The sequence below is a fragment of the Cupressus sempervirens genome, chromosome 4, assembly GCF_028749045.1.
Source record: "Cupressus sempervirens isolate cs-2001-9-10 chromosome 4, ASM2874904v1, whole genome shotgun sequence".
In the NCBI taxonomy this organism is placed as follows: Eukaryota; Viridiplantae; Streptophyta; class Pinopsida; order Cupressales; family Cupressaceae; genus Cupressus; species Cupressus sempervirens.
Genome location: NC_143121.1, coordinates 318968779 through 318986422, shown reverse-complemented (window position 1 = coordinate 318986422; position 17644 = coordinate 318968779). Strand labels below are relative to the sequence as shown.

General features: G+C 38.4%; 1 protein-coding gene and 1 pseudogene across 2 annotated transcripts in view; both read left to right on the top strand.

The window, feature by feature from the left end:
- LOC149561311 (protein SEMI-ROLLED LEAF 2-like) overlaps positions 1-17644 on the top strand; it is a 165388-nt gene that overhangs the window by 66938 nt on the left and 80806 nt on the right. The window lies entirely within an intron of this gene.
- LOC149561312 (small ribosomal subunit protein uS5 pseudogene) lies at positions 9865-10332 on the top strand (annotated as a pseudogene).

The window sequence follows — 17644 nt, the reverse complement described above, 5'->3', positions numbered from 1 at the left end:
AGTTTTGGAATATGGAATTTATTTCATCCAATTCCCTATAAAATATGGTACATCCTATGAATATCATAGTAATTATGACATTTGAAAATAAAATGCTCGTGCCCACTATTCGTAGAGAGGAAAAGTCATAGATTCTTTCACTTTGTTAAATATGGTGATCAATCTTAATGCAAATCTGGTAAAAGCAAACTCTCAAATAGCCAGGTCGAATCCTTAAACCTCGAGACTAGTGATGTCAAAGGTAGTTTGGCCAAATAATTGTCCTATTTGCAACCCATGAAACTATCCAGCATAGAAATTCAGCTTGCTTTAGAGAAAATGTAGAAGTAAAGTGCAAGTGACATGCACGTACTGATGATAATAACCACTTTGACTTATTTATTCTAACAGATTTGAGGAATTGATTGTGGTAGAAGTACTGTTTCCTGAGATGTGGATGATTAGTGTTTATTATCTTTTGCTTGGTTTACACCCTAGGGCAAGTTGGTAAGCACACTCCAAGGAATTGGTGGCTGTGAATGTAGATCTTAAATGAAATTTGTGCAAATGACTTTTCAAAAATCAAGCATCTCCAACTTAGTGGATGGTGTGTTAAACTCGCAAATGTAGTGCTTAATGGATCGGTTGATTTGTGGCAAAGCTGGCGCTGAACTGCCAATGGTTCCTCTCTATATCAGAAGGGTTGAATTGCACCACAAGTCATTTTAAACTCTTTCCAAATCTCATTTTTGGTTTTTGTGCTGCTTCACTCTGGACACGATGTTGTCGCCATATGAGGAATTGATTGTATATTTTGTAATGTCCCCTTTTTCTGGGACATTATAATTTTGTGTGCTGGCTCGCTTCACCTAGGTTTCAGGGGTGGAAAGGTTCTTTACAGGGTTCAGTTTGAGGTTTGGCCTAGGCATTTCCAGTTTCAAACCCATTGGAGCGGTTTTGGCACGTTGTTTGGATACTTACTATTTTTAGTAAGTAAACAGAGCACAATATTTTTAGTACCTCAGTGTTGGTTTGGAAGCATCTCGCCGAGAGCTTTTCAACGAGCTATTGCATGTGATTATCTGAGTTCTTTTGGTCAGCTATTTTAATGCTTGATGATTATATGGTTTCCTGACTAAGTGACTATTAAGGTCATTTAACTTGTCACTTTATTTTAAAAATTTACTATGATCACTTAAGTGACTAAAGGACAAAAATGTGCTTTATCCCAGATTGCTTAAAAGAGCATGCATCACATTGGGAAAAGTAATAAAGGTACAACAGACTCCACATGGGAGGATATATGAAGATTATAATATTGAAGACAAATATTAATCTGGGAGCTGGAAACAGTTGCTGGTTATTTCTTTGAGAACTCAAACCCTTGAAGAATCTTTGGAGGTTGGACGCAAACCTAGGCTTCTTTCAGGTTTTATCTGTATTGCCAATCTGACTGTGATTTCTGTATGTAAGATTGGATATTCTGAATTGTTGCATGTTATTGTATTGCTGATGTATAATACAGTAATGTTATTTGGCAACTACTTGTCTTAATTGCTGGTTTAACTGTGTACTTTTGAACATTGGAGGAAATAAACATATTTTTCTGGGTTTTCTCATATGCATATCTGCTGGTTATAAATCAATAAAAGTTCCGAAATTTGTATCACATATTGGTTTACTGTTCAGATTTAAATCTACAAATATATATCACAGGTTTTGATAAAATATCCGGAAAGGGATATTACAGTGGTATTAGAGCCAAGAATCTTGCCATCTTGTGGAAAAATATACATAAGAGAATTCATAAACTAAAATATTCTAAGTTCTGGTTGCTTTGATGTGACTGGTCTGAGAACTGAGAGGACGAAAACCCTCCAATTTGAGATGAACTAAGGAAGATTGGATGTCACCCCAATATTCCTGCCATTCAGTATTGTACAGGTTGGGCAGAAAAATCGGCAAGTAAGAAGTATTTATGAAGAGATGTCATTGGAGGTAAGGAAATTCGACTGAATCAGTCATGGTTTGATTTTGAGTTTATTTGACATTTTCGAAATTTCAGTGATACAGTCAGTTTAGGTGGAGTCTGATATTCAAGACAAGTCGGTGTATGTCGGTTGGCCGACTGGAACAACATCACTGCATTTATAGACCTGCACAAGGAATTTTCTGGTGAATGTGTTTTAGACAAGAAAGCCCATTGTAAAGTTAATCACAAATAGAGCAAGGAGTGTTGAGCTCTGGTCGTGTTTTTCAAAGGGAAGACTGCCACTCACCATTCCAACAGCGTCCACAATATTGCAAGAAATACACGGAAATCCGGCCGTTTGTTGTTTGCGTCAAGGTTTTGGGCAATGTTCGTAGTGCTGGAGGTTAAGAATATTGGTCACCGGAGGGGATCAAGGTTGTTTTAACACACTATCATACCTTGCGGATGCACAGGCAGAGAATAAGGGAAACATGGGATACACAGGATGGCCGCCAACTCATTCTCTAGGCATTTCAGACCCGACGGCATAAAGGTTGGAGATAGTCGGCGGTTGGAGACTCATTGCAACATGTGAAGACTATAAGCATTCATCCATCGGATATATTATCAGTCAAGGTTGGAAACAGTCTGCAGTTGGTTGTTGGTCTTCCTATAACTAGCATACGTCTGAACTGGAATGCATAATATTGGTTTAAGCTGAGTATTTACAAGTCGTTATTTGTGTTGCAGTTGAGTGTTTGTTGCTATGCAATCTGGTATTTTATTTCTGTAACTGCAATAGCAAGAATAAACCGCCCAGTTTCAGTATTCTTGATGTAATACAAAGTTGCCAACAGTTTGACAAATTTGTCAATTGTTTAATTTTTGGAAGTATTGTAAAATTCTGAGGTCTCATAACAGTAACATTCAAGGACTGTAACCAGATTGCAAGGGAACTGTTTTACAAAATTCCTCACTATACTTTCTTATCAGCATTGTTTAAAAATAAACTAATCTAAGACAAGTGTTTGAAGAAATTCCTATTACTGTCGTGGTCATTAAAGGTGCTTCAGAAATCCGGTTGCAGAATACAGTAAGGAGGGGAGACAAGTTTAAGGTTACCACGTGAAGTAGACAGTGACAGGTATAACAGACAAAGTAACGGTTAATAGCAGGTTGTGAATGCATCTCCACAGCAGTCATAGTAATAGTGGAAATGTGCTGAATGAGCATGAATAGTCGGGTCAGCAGGTGTTAAGTTGCAGGCGACTTTGGAACCAGGACGAGTGCATTGGGAGTAATTTAGGAGTGAACCAGTGCTACCATTAAGATGCACTCCAGCATTATGACTGTAATATTACATCCTTATTCACTCTTAAAACATTGAATGTTCATAAAATGCTGTTCTCAGAACTTTGGAATACAGATGGTTGAATTAGCATATCCACCATCCTTATTGCAATATCATTGTATCGAATTCCATTCTGAAAATCGGTTGAAGAATTCAGTTTGAATTATTTTGATGTATTTTGAAATATTAATGATTAAATCAGCGAAGATTATTAATAGTGGTATTGATTCATATTTTGTTGGGGAGAAACAGTGACACAAATTGTTTTCAGAACACTAATTTGTTGCAGAGACTTGAGATTGTCTGGCAAGTGTTTGCCAAAATGCTCTAGTTTCAAAACTGAATCCTGATCTAGTTTAATAGATTTATTAGCAGTGACATTAGATCATATCCAGGTTGTTTGTGGATTTTTTTGACAAAATTCCTCTCATACTTTACATTCAGCATTCTAATTACAGAATTTAAGCTCAGTTTATTTTAGTGAACTAGACATTGAATCAGTTAGTTAATCATGTCTACTTCAAGTACCCAGAAACAGTGGGACAAGAACATGGAGAAGCTTAAACAAAGTTTGAAAAGATTGGATGAAAGTCAGAAAAGGGTGAATGATTTGATTTCAGACCCTACAAAACTAGACAAAGTGGCATGATGTATGGTTTCAATGATTAAGAGGACTACATCATAGAATGAAGAGAAAAAAGAACAAGAGGCCTCTATAGTATCTAGAAGCATCTATGATGAATTCCCAGCAGTTAGTGACCATCATATAGCTGACCTTATGGAGAGCAAAAATCAGACCTTAGAGAACGAATCAAAAAATTCATTTGATGACAAAGAATCCCAAGATCATGTTGTGGATGGACATGCAGTCACCTTGGAAGTGGAAGTGTGTGAAGATACTGTTATATCAGCAGCTTCTACCTCGCCAGTTGAACCATCCTATGAGGTGCATAGCAACAACACCCTAGATATTGGGCATACACGATGCCGCTTATCAAATGGTGAGTGACATTGATTCAGCCTCATATCATAGTGCGGATGACAAATCGGAAGATTTGTGTGGGAAGGTTTTGTCATAGGGGAATCATCATTTAGCAAGTCAATTGAGGGTTAATGACATGATGGTTGCCACAACCATTAAGCATTTTGATGTTGCTCGTCAAATGTTGGCCACTTGTGGTTGGGGTACTCCTCTGACAGATGAGCATGGTGATAGTGTTTTTTCCCTTGCAGAGATACATGCACTTCGAGAAGCGATTGGATTGATGAAACAAAATTACCTACAACTACTTGTAGATAGAGATTTTCTTCTCAAGTGGCATTTGTTATGATGCATTGTAGGGAAATGAGGAGAAGGTTGATAAGCTCACCCATGAGCTTGAGGTGACTAAGTACTCTTTGCAGAGTGCCCAGTTGGTCCTTCAAGAGTCACAATTACAGATTGAGAAGCTTACCGAGGAGTTGAGTTTGGCACAGTCTCCACCAACTGCAGATATAGTACAGTTACATACAAAGGCAGTTGATAAGGATCTTACACCCACGGGTTGTAGTAGGGATGTGGTTACAACCATCACAGATATAGTTACAAAGGTTTCAGTTGGGATGAGTACCTTGGTGGAGGACAGTAGAGAACCACTAGTTGTGTCGAGTTCCCCTGAAGTTAGTGCCATGAGAGTTGATACAGGACAATTTATTGGTAGCTCTTGTGTCACAATGGTGGATTCACCTGAGAGTTGGGTAATATTACACGACGCTACTCCATCATCCACACAAGGCATTTGCAGAGTGTCATCTAGTTGGGAGTATAGCTCTCATGTTGATTTGTTTCCATCTTCTAGAAGCAAATTTGCTACTTCATTCCATGCAGCTGATTTTGGATGCTGGCTTGTTGATTTTCAGAGTTAGAGGGATCAGCTGTTTCATTCAAGTGTTTTTAGTGATGAGCCATTGACAAAGGTTGGAGTGTTTTACTGCGATTACACAGTGAGGAGCGCTCATCATTTTTGTCTTGACCCACGCGTGGAGGACTTGATGATGCATCGGTGTGGATTGGTTCCAGAATTATATCATCCTTTATGAGATGGGTATTCACCATCTTCGGAAGATGGGATTAGCGGATGCAAGCATCCAATTCAATTGTTTGTGGGGGATTACTTGTAGGGAAAGCTGTTAGTTATACATTCATGCTAATTTGTATCGAACATGGTTTGCTACTTCTATTTCACAAAGTTCTCTTATGGGTACATGGTTACAGGATGACTATGGTGTCAGTGGGTATGATGGTTTGGTTAGTTATCACATCATTGGGAGTTTAGCAGAAGTTGTAGAGAGAAGTTGTGTTATAGATGCTACCAGGTATTCTTATCTCTATATGGCGAACGGATGTGGGGTTCGATTGTTTTGGGATCCAGGTGGCGATAGGTTTGACACAATGTATTGGTTGATCGGGGATCCAGGTGTTAATAGTATCGTACATCTGGTGGATTATGCTGTGTTGTTACACAGTTACAGGACTATGATCTGTGTGTTTCAACCTTCTAACACATTAGAGTTCCAGAGATTAGGATTACTCCGTTTCCACTAGGGTGATATAGTGGTGGAGTCAGATTGGCCAGATCTACAATTGTCATTGGTACAGATATTGCCGGAGTGGTACAGTGGTACAGATATTATAGGAGTTGGTCAGTGGTATCTCAGACAGCGCATGAGTTCTCACTTGGGATCCAGGCGGAGCAGCCTTATATATTGCTTTTTATCAGGGAGCTAGGAGGAGAGTTTGGGTGTTATCATCTTGTGGTGGATATTGATATACTGCCGAGCCCCCATCTTCACTTGACAGTAGAGACTCGCAAGGTCACTTATGGAGTGAAACATTCATGCTGACTGAGGGTTTTGGCACACAAAGCTGCAGCACATGGCAGTTGGTGTCCCTTTATGGTGAGATATGGGGTCCTGGCATTCAGTTATTTGGCACATCGATTCCTATTGTATTGATTTGCCATTCGGGATTTGGGATGATGCATACCGGGTTACATCGACTGAGGAGTAGAATCTCCTTCTCAAGGTGAGTATGGGATCCTGGCATTTGGTTTCTGCAAGTATGAGCAGATTGCTTGAGGGCAAGCAATCTTTGAGAGTGGAGGCTTTGTAATGTCCTCTTTTTTGGGACATTATGATTTTGTGTGCTAGCTCGCTTCACCTAGGTTTCAGGGGTGGAAAGGTTCTTTACAGGGTTCAGTTTGAGGTTTGGCCTAGGCATTTCTAGTTTCAAACCCATCAAAGCGGTTTTGGCAGGTTGTCCAGATACTTACTATTTTTAATCAGTAAACAAAGCACAGTATTTTCAGTACCACAGTGTTGGTTTGGAAGCGTCTCGTCGAGAGTTTTCCAACAAGCTATTGCATGTGATTATCCGAGTTCATTTGGTCAACTATTTTAATGCCTGATGATTATATGGTTTCCTGACTAAGTGACTATTAAAGTCATTTAACTTGTCACTTTATGTTAAAAAGTTACTATGATCACTTAAGTGACTAGAGGACAAAAATGTGCTTTATCCTACATTGCTTAAAAGAGCGTGCATCACATTGGGAAAAGTAATAAGCGTACAATAGACTCCACATGGGAGGATATATGAAGATTATAATATTGAAGACAAATATTAATCTGAGAGTTGGAAACAGTTGCTGGTTATTTCTTTGAGGACGCAAACCCTTGAAAAAACTTTGGAGGTTGGACGCAAACCTAGCCTTCTTTCAGGTTTTATCTGTATTGCCAATCTAACTGTTATTTATTGTATGTAAGATTGGATATTCTGAATTGTTGCATGTTATTGTATTGCTGATGTATAATATAGTAACGTTATTTTGCAACTACTTGTGTTAATTGCTGGTTTAACTGTGTACCTTTGAACATTGGAGGAAATAAATATATTTTTTTGGGTTTTCTCGTATGCATATCTGCTGGTTATAAATCAGTTAAAGTTCTGAAATTTGTATCACATATTGGTTTACTGTTCGGATTTAAATCTGCAAATATATATCACAGTTTTTGGTAAAATATCTGGAAAGGGATATTACATATTTGGACTTAAGATATCATGATTTCTTATGTCTCTGTTATTGCAGGTGTCTTAAAATATGCCTCGAGACTTTGCATTCAAACCTCTGCCATATTCATTTATTATGCCATTGTAGTGGGAATGTGCATCTTGATGTCCAACATAAAACTGGGTTGGGTGTTTGGAATGGCCCTTGTGGTTGAACAGGGAAACTTTTGTCACTCCTTGAGTTGTTGGAACAGGCTTGACATTTGATTTATAAGTTAAAGGTGAAACTCACTTTTATGTTTCTGTTGATCACGTAGCCCTTTGGAAACTGAAGAAAGGCAGGGTTTTGTTTGATAAGTGGGAATTGCCTTGATTTGCAATAACAATTTATTTAATTGAAGATATTGCAGGAAGAAAATCTTGAATGAAGGAAAGAAAAAGAAAAAACTCCTTCAGGAATAAATTAAAGTTCAATGCAAAACTTTTGTGGTTGTATGATCTTCTTTGAGCAGCAATGTTTCACCTCACAATATTGTTTCTGGGGGTGCTTAATCTCAACCAGCAAGTGAAAAGCTACTTAACTGGTGATGTAGAATTGTGCAAATGTTTTCAAGCTAATAATATCAGAAAAAGATCAATGCTATTTATGCAGGAGAGACCAGCTGCTCACCCAAAACATGGATAATTTTTTGCTAAATTGTATATAAGAAGTCAATGCAGAAGCAACAGACAATGTCAAAGGCTGACAGCAGGTGTAGCAAGGTGCCACAGCCAAGTCTAACTCAAGGCTGAGTAAAGTGAGACTTAGGATGGATTCTATTGAACGTGGACATTTTTGTACCCGAATCAGGAGGGCTGTGCTAGCAAGTAATATTCACCTCCAGCATCATGACAATGGATAAATGGAAAAATGGGAGAAAAATGACACCAAAAAATAATTCTGGACAATCTTTTTTCAGCAAGGTTATAATAAATACGTTGATCTACAAAAACAAGGTGAAGTGTATGCAAACTGCCATTGAATCAAGCATGCATAGAGAGTTCAATTAGCTTATCTTGTGGAAGAATATCTTTTTAGTTTCAATCAAAGTTTAGTCATTGAACTATATATGTTCAAGGACATCTCATTTTTTTGGTTGAAATACAAGTAGTGAAGTGTACACATGCAAGGGCAACTCATTCAATCCAACTGTAATGCGGTTAGTCAACTGTACATATTTATTAATATTCTTTAGTGTATGTGGCTAGTGTAAAAGGTGAATTTAAGAATGAGGAGATATTTGTTAAAGTTTGTAGCTGCGATAGAGATCTTTATCTGGACGTTATTACAGTTATTGTCATCTTCAGCTGAAAAGGACACTTAAGTTTAATTTGTAACATTAAATGTAAATGACATGTGTCATTCTCATGCATTGAGGCATGAATATTCGAAGAGTCCTACAAGTTATGAGAATCTCAAGAGACCTTCGGTTATAATGTGAAGAGTCTCTACTATTGTTATATATATCGCATTAAGCGATAGGCATTGTACACTTGAACATTTCATTATCAATAAAGATATTTTTGTGTTGTGTGGCTGGGTTTTTCCCTTCATTCTCGAAGGGTTTTCCCAAGATAATTCTGGTGTTCTTTGTTTCAGTTTTATCTCTTTCTTATTGCTGGTTATCTTCATGCATTTCTGTTTTAACATGGTATCAAAGCCAGTTTTTTCATTGATAATCTTCATAAGGAAATTGTTTTGATATCTTGGCTCTCTTGTATTTCTTCGCTCTATTCGTATGTATAAAATTCCATACTTACGGGTTGTTCAAAATCGAGCTTGTAATAGAATGTTAAGTTTTTTTTTGTTTTGTTTTCTATTGGTTGTAAAGAAATGCTAGCCTGCTAGGTATGCTTGTGTTGAACATTTTTTTTTTCACTCGATGAGCATCAAATATTATATTCATTTTGAACTTGTATCTAGTCTTCTCTTGCGAGTGCTTTTGTAGTTGTTTTCTGTGCAGCCTCGAATAGGTATATTTTTTATTAGTTCGTATGATTTAAGTATGATCTCAGTATAAGATTTTTGGTCTTGTATGCGCTTTCATCAGAGGTCTTCTTATCATCGTGCAACCTCAATTTTTTCTCTGGTTTGGATCAAGAGTCTTGATTCTTTTCTTCGTTTTGGTGGTCGTTCTCATTCTTTCCGGCCATTTTTTTGTGTTGTGGGCGTTACTTTTTCTTTGACAGCTCGAGCTATTTGTAAGCTTGCCATAGCCATTAAGTATGAGATCTTTTACCATTCCGGTGATATTTTATTTCACATCTTTTTCTTTGTGTGTTATTAACATGTATTATTAACATGCGTTATTAACGTTGGTTGGGCGTTCGATAATACTTATTCAAAAGTATTTGTTCTTGGCATCATCTCTTTGTATTATTGGTTGAAGGTGTCTGTGTCTCTTCCATATATAGATTCAACTCTTCTTGCATTAACAATCTGGATGTTACTATGACTGCTTCGTCTGTGAAATCATGGTGGAAAGAGGCGGATTTGGATGTGGTGAGAGAGGCTGTGGCGACCGAGGGCGAGGTGATCGTTGTGGCCACAGACCATGACGAGGAAGAAAAATGGGTTCCTATCACCAAGCTAGGCCACCTTGTAAAGGAGGGAAAAATCAAGTCCCTTGAACAATCTATGTGTTCTCTCTCCTCGTGAAGGAACACCAGATTGTGAAAGCAATGTTGGATCCCCAACTGAAGGATGAAGTCATGAAAATAACACCTGTGCAGAAACAAATGAGAGCAAGAAAGAGAACACGATTCAAGGCCTTTGTTGTTGTTGGTGACTACAATGGCCATGTCGGGCTAGATGTCAAATGCAGCAAGGAGGTTGCTACTGTGATTCTTGACGCTTTGATCTTGGCCAAACTGTCGGTCATTCCAACAAGGAGGGGTTCTTCAAAAGAGATAAGTATTAATTTTACTAGGAATAGTGCATAACATTTTAGAGTTGATATTATAAGTCATTAATATTTATTAATCTCTCGTGCGTGGTTGCATGGCACATTCTAATTAATAAGAGAGTCTTCGGCTGAAAAACGTTTTTCTTTAGAACGGTGTCTATCATTCTTCTTTTGTTGGAGTTATACAGATTGTCTAATGTATTCCTTTGGCTAGAGAATTATGATATTCACTATGGTAGATCAAATTCCTGTAGTCTTCATCCTTATGTATTGGATGTGTTCATTTGATATACCTTCAGGTAGATAGATATATTTCTTGTAATAACTCCAATAGGTTATAACTTCTTCAAACACCAAAAATCTTTATACTTCAGTTGTTTGACATTTTGTCAAACACTTTGCAAGCAAGCTCTGATACCACTGTAACGACCCTCCTCAAATCTGCTCTCAAAAAATGCTGATGAAAGCTCAAAGAATTTCATCAAACAATTCACATGCAAGGGACGTATGACTGATATAGTTTTTCAGCTGGCTTTAAATTGACTTTTTTCCAATTTGCATCAATGAGATTCTAATGCTAGAAGACTCCAAATGGACTACCATGGCCTAACATGAGTGTGCTACTAATTTTGACAATATTCAGTGCATATATATGATCTAAGCATGAGAAATGAACACCTACAGCCAACTGACATTTTTACAAACAGTTGGTATGCAAACTAACTAGCTGATAAATAATGATATTGTATTGCTTAAATGACACCAGCAACTATTATTTTAGTAATTTGCAATGAAATTTCTAATACAATGCTCATGAAATATGGCCAAGACTTTGGCATTTACATGGATTACAAAATGACAATGCTGGTATAATGCACACTTACAGCTGAAAGCTTATAACACTCTAAAAAGCAATATTAACAAAAGAACCTGGTTGTAGATGGCTGTAATAATTTCCTTCAATGCTGCCCCTTCTACTTTGCTTTTCCGATTTGCTTTTTCGGCCTGCTTTTTTTCGGTTTTGCTTTTTCGTACCCACTTTTTCCGCCTTCTTTTTCGGTTCCACTTTTTTCGAACTACTTTTTCAGCCCGCTTTTTCGGTTCCGCTTTTTCGGACTGCTACTATGTTGAATCTCAAGACCATATCTTTCAATGGCGTCAAAATTTTCAGCTTGAAGGGATTTCGTCCTCCAAACTATTGAGACATAATCTCTAGAAATTTTTTCAATTTCTTTGATATTTCCAAGCATGCCTAAAAAAAGCTCTTCCATTTCTTTTATAGTGTTCTCACAAGGGCTCCATCTTCCGTTTTCTCAATGTGGGATAAAACATCACTCCCTTTTATGTAACTTATGTCTCCAATGTATTATAAAATAAAGGGGACTCTTTTAATTTAAATATTTCCCACAAACTATAGTCTATGCATTAATAAAGTTAAATATTTAAATTTAACTTTATAAAATAGCTTTATCAATGCATAACAAATCTTATCAATGATAAACAAGTCTTCTTGCCGATTTTAAACAATTACCATCGACATACCGCTGCCACTGGATGTCCAACCATATCCAAGATGACTTACTATAAATAGTAAGTATGCCCAAAGTTGCCTCAAAACCCGTCAGAAAGACCTGCAACTGAAACTATATAGGCCAAATGGCCTCTAAGTCCCTTTAATGTCCTGGTTAGCCTACGGGACCGCGGGGAAATAGGCTAACGACAACATCATGCTATGAATGCTAAAAAGGGGACATTTCAGTTCGCCCTTCCCAAAATTGCTTGTCCCCAAGCAATGGTCGAACAACAACCCAATCAATCCACCAACCCAATCAATCCACCTGGATCCCAAATGTAGTCATGAACTATATTGCTGTCAATCAACATAGGCTCCTGCAACAACCTCTGAAAATTAACCAAGAGGAATCCATAATCAAATTGACAATTACAGCTCAACCAAACTCCAAAATCACAACTGCCATAGTCAGAAACCCATGAGACACAAACTCTTAGAACATCAGAACCCAAGTAAAGTGGACAAATTAAGCTGCCAACACAGTAAATACCATCAATGCATCCCACTGTTCTATACAGAATGTATAATCTAACTCTGCAACAATGGTAAACGCTCCCGAATGAAACTACACCAAGTATGGAGAATCCACACACTGCACAACTCTTGCAGTCAACACAATTTTGTAGATCACCGGCCACTGTCTCATAACCATAACTCCCATGCACCACTGATGGTGAAAAGACATCACAAGATAAACAGCAAGAAATGGAACCCAAACCAAATTTGCCTGCCATCAACTCCTCAACACAAGGATCAAATGCTAACTGATGTACATACCCTGCAGTATAATGCTGATAAAAAGAACCAACCTCAGTCAACAGCTCACCATGAACAAGTGATACAACCCACTGTGACTGATCACCAGTTAAGTCAGGAGATGTCATAGCCAAACGCGTAGAATCAATAACAACAACCGCTGAAGCATCACTCCCAAACTCCTGCTCTAAGTCATGTATTATCAAGCTGTCAACCGCAGAACCTATCGCCATGTCATGCCCATCACAACTCTCATCCCGAGGCGTCAAACCGTCCCATAACTGATGACAAGCACTAGGAACCAAAGTACATCGCTGTATCATCATCTCATCAACATGGCCATCAAAGGTAAATTGATGAGCATACCTCACAGTGTAATGTCGATAGAATGCGCCAATCTTAGTCAGTGGCTCAGACTGCAATCGATCATTAATCATGTTGGAATTGACTACTACTTCCGAAGACATCACCAAGGGAGTAGTATTACTAGCAGGAACCATGTCAACTGCCGGCTCACCAATATCACACATGATCTTTGATACATCTCTAGTCTCCGTGCCATCAGTACTAGAGGCCACCACCATGTCAAGCATACCACAACAATCTGCTGCAGCACCCAACTCAACTGATGCTGACTCTAGTGGGAACAAACCCGATATGCCAATCTTAGTATCGAGGATGGATGCATTCCCATCTCCATTGTCTTTGACAATCTCGACCATGGCCATCCTCAGATCACCAGACACCACAGCTTGTGACTGTACAGAATCTGGTAAAGACTGCAGTCGCTTTAACTCCACGGTCACCTTAGCCAAATGAAATTATGACTCCTCGAAAGCCAACTGTGTACTCTCAAGAATCTCAGAAGTCACCTCGAGCTACTGAGTAAGCTCACTCACCTCATCTTCCTTGGCCAATAATGCTTCGTATGCTGTACTCCCCCACTCCATAAGATAATCATTGTCAGCTACCAACTGCATATAATTCTGTCTCAGAATCCGAATAGCCTCCCATAAAGAGTGGATCTCTGTCAAGGAAAGATAACTGCCTCCCTGCTCATCACTAGTAGGAGAACCGCATCCATAAACTGCTAACAACTGGCGAGCAACATCAAAATGTTCGCACACAATAGCAATGTCTTGCTTGCCAACTCTCAGCTGACTTGACACATGATTGTGCCAATTGGTCGAACTCCTATACTCTATCCTTGGTACACTGTCCAAAGGAGTAACTTCAGAATAGCTATCATCTGTAATACTCAGATCCTGGGACTCTCCTGTAAACTCTGTCATCTCTGAAAAATCATCAACATGTGACCTGACTGCAAAAGAAAACTGAGTCCCTGCTATATGCGCTAACTCCCGAACTGAGCTCACCTCAAGACAAAGCTCGTCCACATGTCTCTCAGAATCCTGGAGAGCCAACTGAATACACACCAAGGAATTCCGAGTATCCTCCAGCTCATGAGAAAGTCGGTCAACCTCCTCCTCCTCCTTCTTCAATGCATCTAAGTAGATCCTTGCAAGATTAAGGAGATGATCGCGATCTGAAAGTAGGTGTATGTAACTTATCTTCATTGCCTCTATGCCTTCCTTGATCTGCTGTAAGTCGTCACAAGAAGAACCTGTTGTGACTCCTTTCTGTCTCTCTTGCAGTTGAATCATCCAAATGTGATTCTCAATCAATCCATTCATCTTGTCATGATGAGATAAAGCTGCGACAATATCCTTGTCCCCTGTCTTCAACTGGCTTGCCAAACCAAGTGAAGAGCTACTAGCCTCTATCTCATGTGAAGAAGCATCCAACTGTGCTTGATACTCATTTTCTGCAAAGTCCTGAATGCTCACTTTCTGATCAACTGTACTATCCTCAAACATGACAGTATCCTCAACTGCTGTAACTTCATCCAGCCCAACTGTACTGGAATCACTATTTGTGTCAATCACGCAATTTGGTGTGCCTATGATATCACCTTTTGATGCAACTGGCTCAACCTGCACAACATCTAAAACCCCTTCTGTTTGTGAAGATAATGCAGATAAAACATTACCTGAAGATGTGCTAATGTCTCCCTGTATTGAATCAGCATGTCTGTTAAACTCCTCATACAAGTTTTTGCCTGTAATAGGGAAGGTACGATCCTTAGGCCTATCAAAACGTTCAATCAGTCTCTCCGTAAACTCCACATATGAGGTAATGTGTGCATGACCCATAGTGACCATACCATGATGCCACCACTCGTGTGCTAATCCATCCAGGTGAATTACTGCATACTTAATAGCTTCTTCCTTGGGCATAGGGTTCATTTGAAAGTATGTGTCAAGCTTTTGAACCCAAGCTCTTGCTGTAGACTTCCTCGAACCATCATAATATGGTAACTGAAGTTTCCCTACTTTCTTTTGTAGCTCATAGCTCTGGTTCCTGTCATGTCCATGTGGCATATGCTTCATCCGCACATCTATATACTTCTTAAAGGTAATTGCAGAAGTAAAATCTGGACCTCCGGCTTCCCAATCTCTCCTCAGTTGTTCCTGTATATCAGTGATCTGGGGCTCTAGTACGGGCTGCTCTGGAGCTCTAGGAGGAAATATGGGAATCATGGGCCGTGAACTCATTGTCCTAGTTTGCTGGGGTGCATGACCGAAATTGTTCCCAACTTGTTCGCCTCCATTATGTGCCCCATCCTGATTATTACCATTTTGATTATTTCCTCCACCCACATTAGCATTCAACCCCATTTGACAAGCCATCATTTGCATCATAAGTTCAAATCTCTGACTCTGTTCCTGTGCTCTTTGATCTGCTGATCGCTGTCCCTGTGCTAAGGTTTCTAATAATTGTAAGAATCTTTCCTTTCCCTGATCTGGACCGACATTCATTTTGTCAAACATTTTTCTCTCTATGTGGCTATTCCAAATTCCCTATAAGACCTCCACAGGATGGCAGGACTTATAGCTCTGATACCACTGTAATAACCCCAATAGGTTATAACTTCTTCAAACACCAAAAATCTTTATACTTCAGTTGTTTGACATTTTGTCAAACAATTTGCAAGCAAGCTCTGATACCACTGTAACAACCCTCCTCAAATCTGCTCTCAAAAAATGCTGATGAAAGCTCAAAGAATTTCATCAAACAATTCACATGCAAGGGACGTATGACTGATATAGTTTTTCAGCTTGCTTTAAATGACTTTTTTCCAATTTGCATCAATGAGATTCTTATGCTAGAAGACTCCAAATGGACTACCAATGGCCTAACATGAGTGTGCTACTAATTTTGACAATATTCAGTGCATATATATGATCTAAGCATGAGAAATGAACACGTACAGCCAACTGGCATTTTTACAAACAGTTGGTATGCGAACTAACTAGCTGATAAATAATGATATTGTATTGCTTAAATGACACCAACAACTATTATCTTATTAATTTGCAATGAAATTTCTGATACAATGCTCATGAAATATGGCCAAGACTTTGGCATTTACATGGATTACAAAATGACAATGCTGGTATAATGCACACTTACAGCTAAAAGCTTATAACACCCTAAAAAGCAATACTAACAAAAGAACATGGTTGTAGATTGCTGTAATAATTTCCTTCAATGCTGCCCCTTCTACTTTGTTTTTCCGATTTGCTTTTTCGGCCTGCTTTTTTTCGGTTCTGCTTTTTCGGACTGCTTTTTTGTACCCGCTTTTTCCGCCTGCTTTTTCGGTTCTGCTTTTTTCGGACTGCTTTTTCGTACCCTCTTTTTCAGCCTGCTTTTTCGGTTCCGCTTTTTCGGAGTGCTACTATGTTGAATCTCAAGACCATATCTTTCAATGGCGTTGAGATTTTCAGCTTGAAGGGATTTCGTCCTCCAAACTATTGAGACATAATTTCCAGAAAATTTTTCAATTTCTTTGATATTTCCAAGCATGCCTAAAAGAAGCTCTTCTATTTCTTTTATAGTGTTCTCACAAGGGCTCCATCTTCCGTTTTCTCAATGTGGGATAAAACATCACTCCCTTTTATGTAACTTATGTCTCCAATGTGTTATAAAATAAAGGGGACTCTTTTAATTTAAATATTTCCCACAAACTATAGTCTATGCATTAATAAAGTTAAATATTTAAATTTAACTTTATAAAATAGCTTTATCAATGCATAACAAACCTTATCAATGATAAACAAGTCTTCTTGCCGATTTTAAACAATTACCATCGACATACCGCTGCCACTGGATGTCCAACCATATCCAAGATGACTTACTATAAATAGTAAGTATGCCCAAAGTTGCCTCAAAACCCGTCAGAAAGACCTGCAACTAAAATTATATAGGCCAAATGGCCTCTAAGTCCCTTTAATGTCCTGGTTAGCCTACGGGACTGTGGGGAAATAGGCTAACGACAACATCATGCTATGAATGCTAAAAAGGGGACATTACATTTCTTGGCAGAGCTGTTTGAGAATTTATAGTTTGCACATGGGATGATTACATGAGCATACAAAGTTGGAATATTGAGCAGTGGCATAGTATCCTACCATTTTATGTTGTCATAATGTATATATATTTCTTTATGATAAAATTAATATCTCTTGGTTACTTGTAGGATGTAACAAGATAAGGAATATAGCTCCAGAGGGAGATGTTGAGCTTGAGAGAGAGATTTTAACTTCAAACGGAGGCTTTATAATTACAAGGGAGTACTTATAGAATCCTCATCACTCTCATAAATGCTTGTGATGCTTGTGGTATTTATGAAATTTGAGGCTTAAATAGAATCAAGTCTTAGTTTGTTATTGTCTATTTTCCTGTGTGAATAAATGAGATTGTAAGATCAGCTATGAAAATTCTTTCACTATACGATAGTGAACATCATGTTGAGAGAGTCCATGATGTCATCACATTGAGAGATTCTGTGATGGGAGTTGGATGTCACGTTGAGAGATTCCATGACAGTTCACGTTGAGAGTCTGTGAATAAAGGCTTAGCTGTGAGTCTTGCAAATCTTTTCATGTTGAGTTGATTC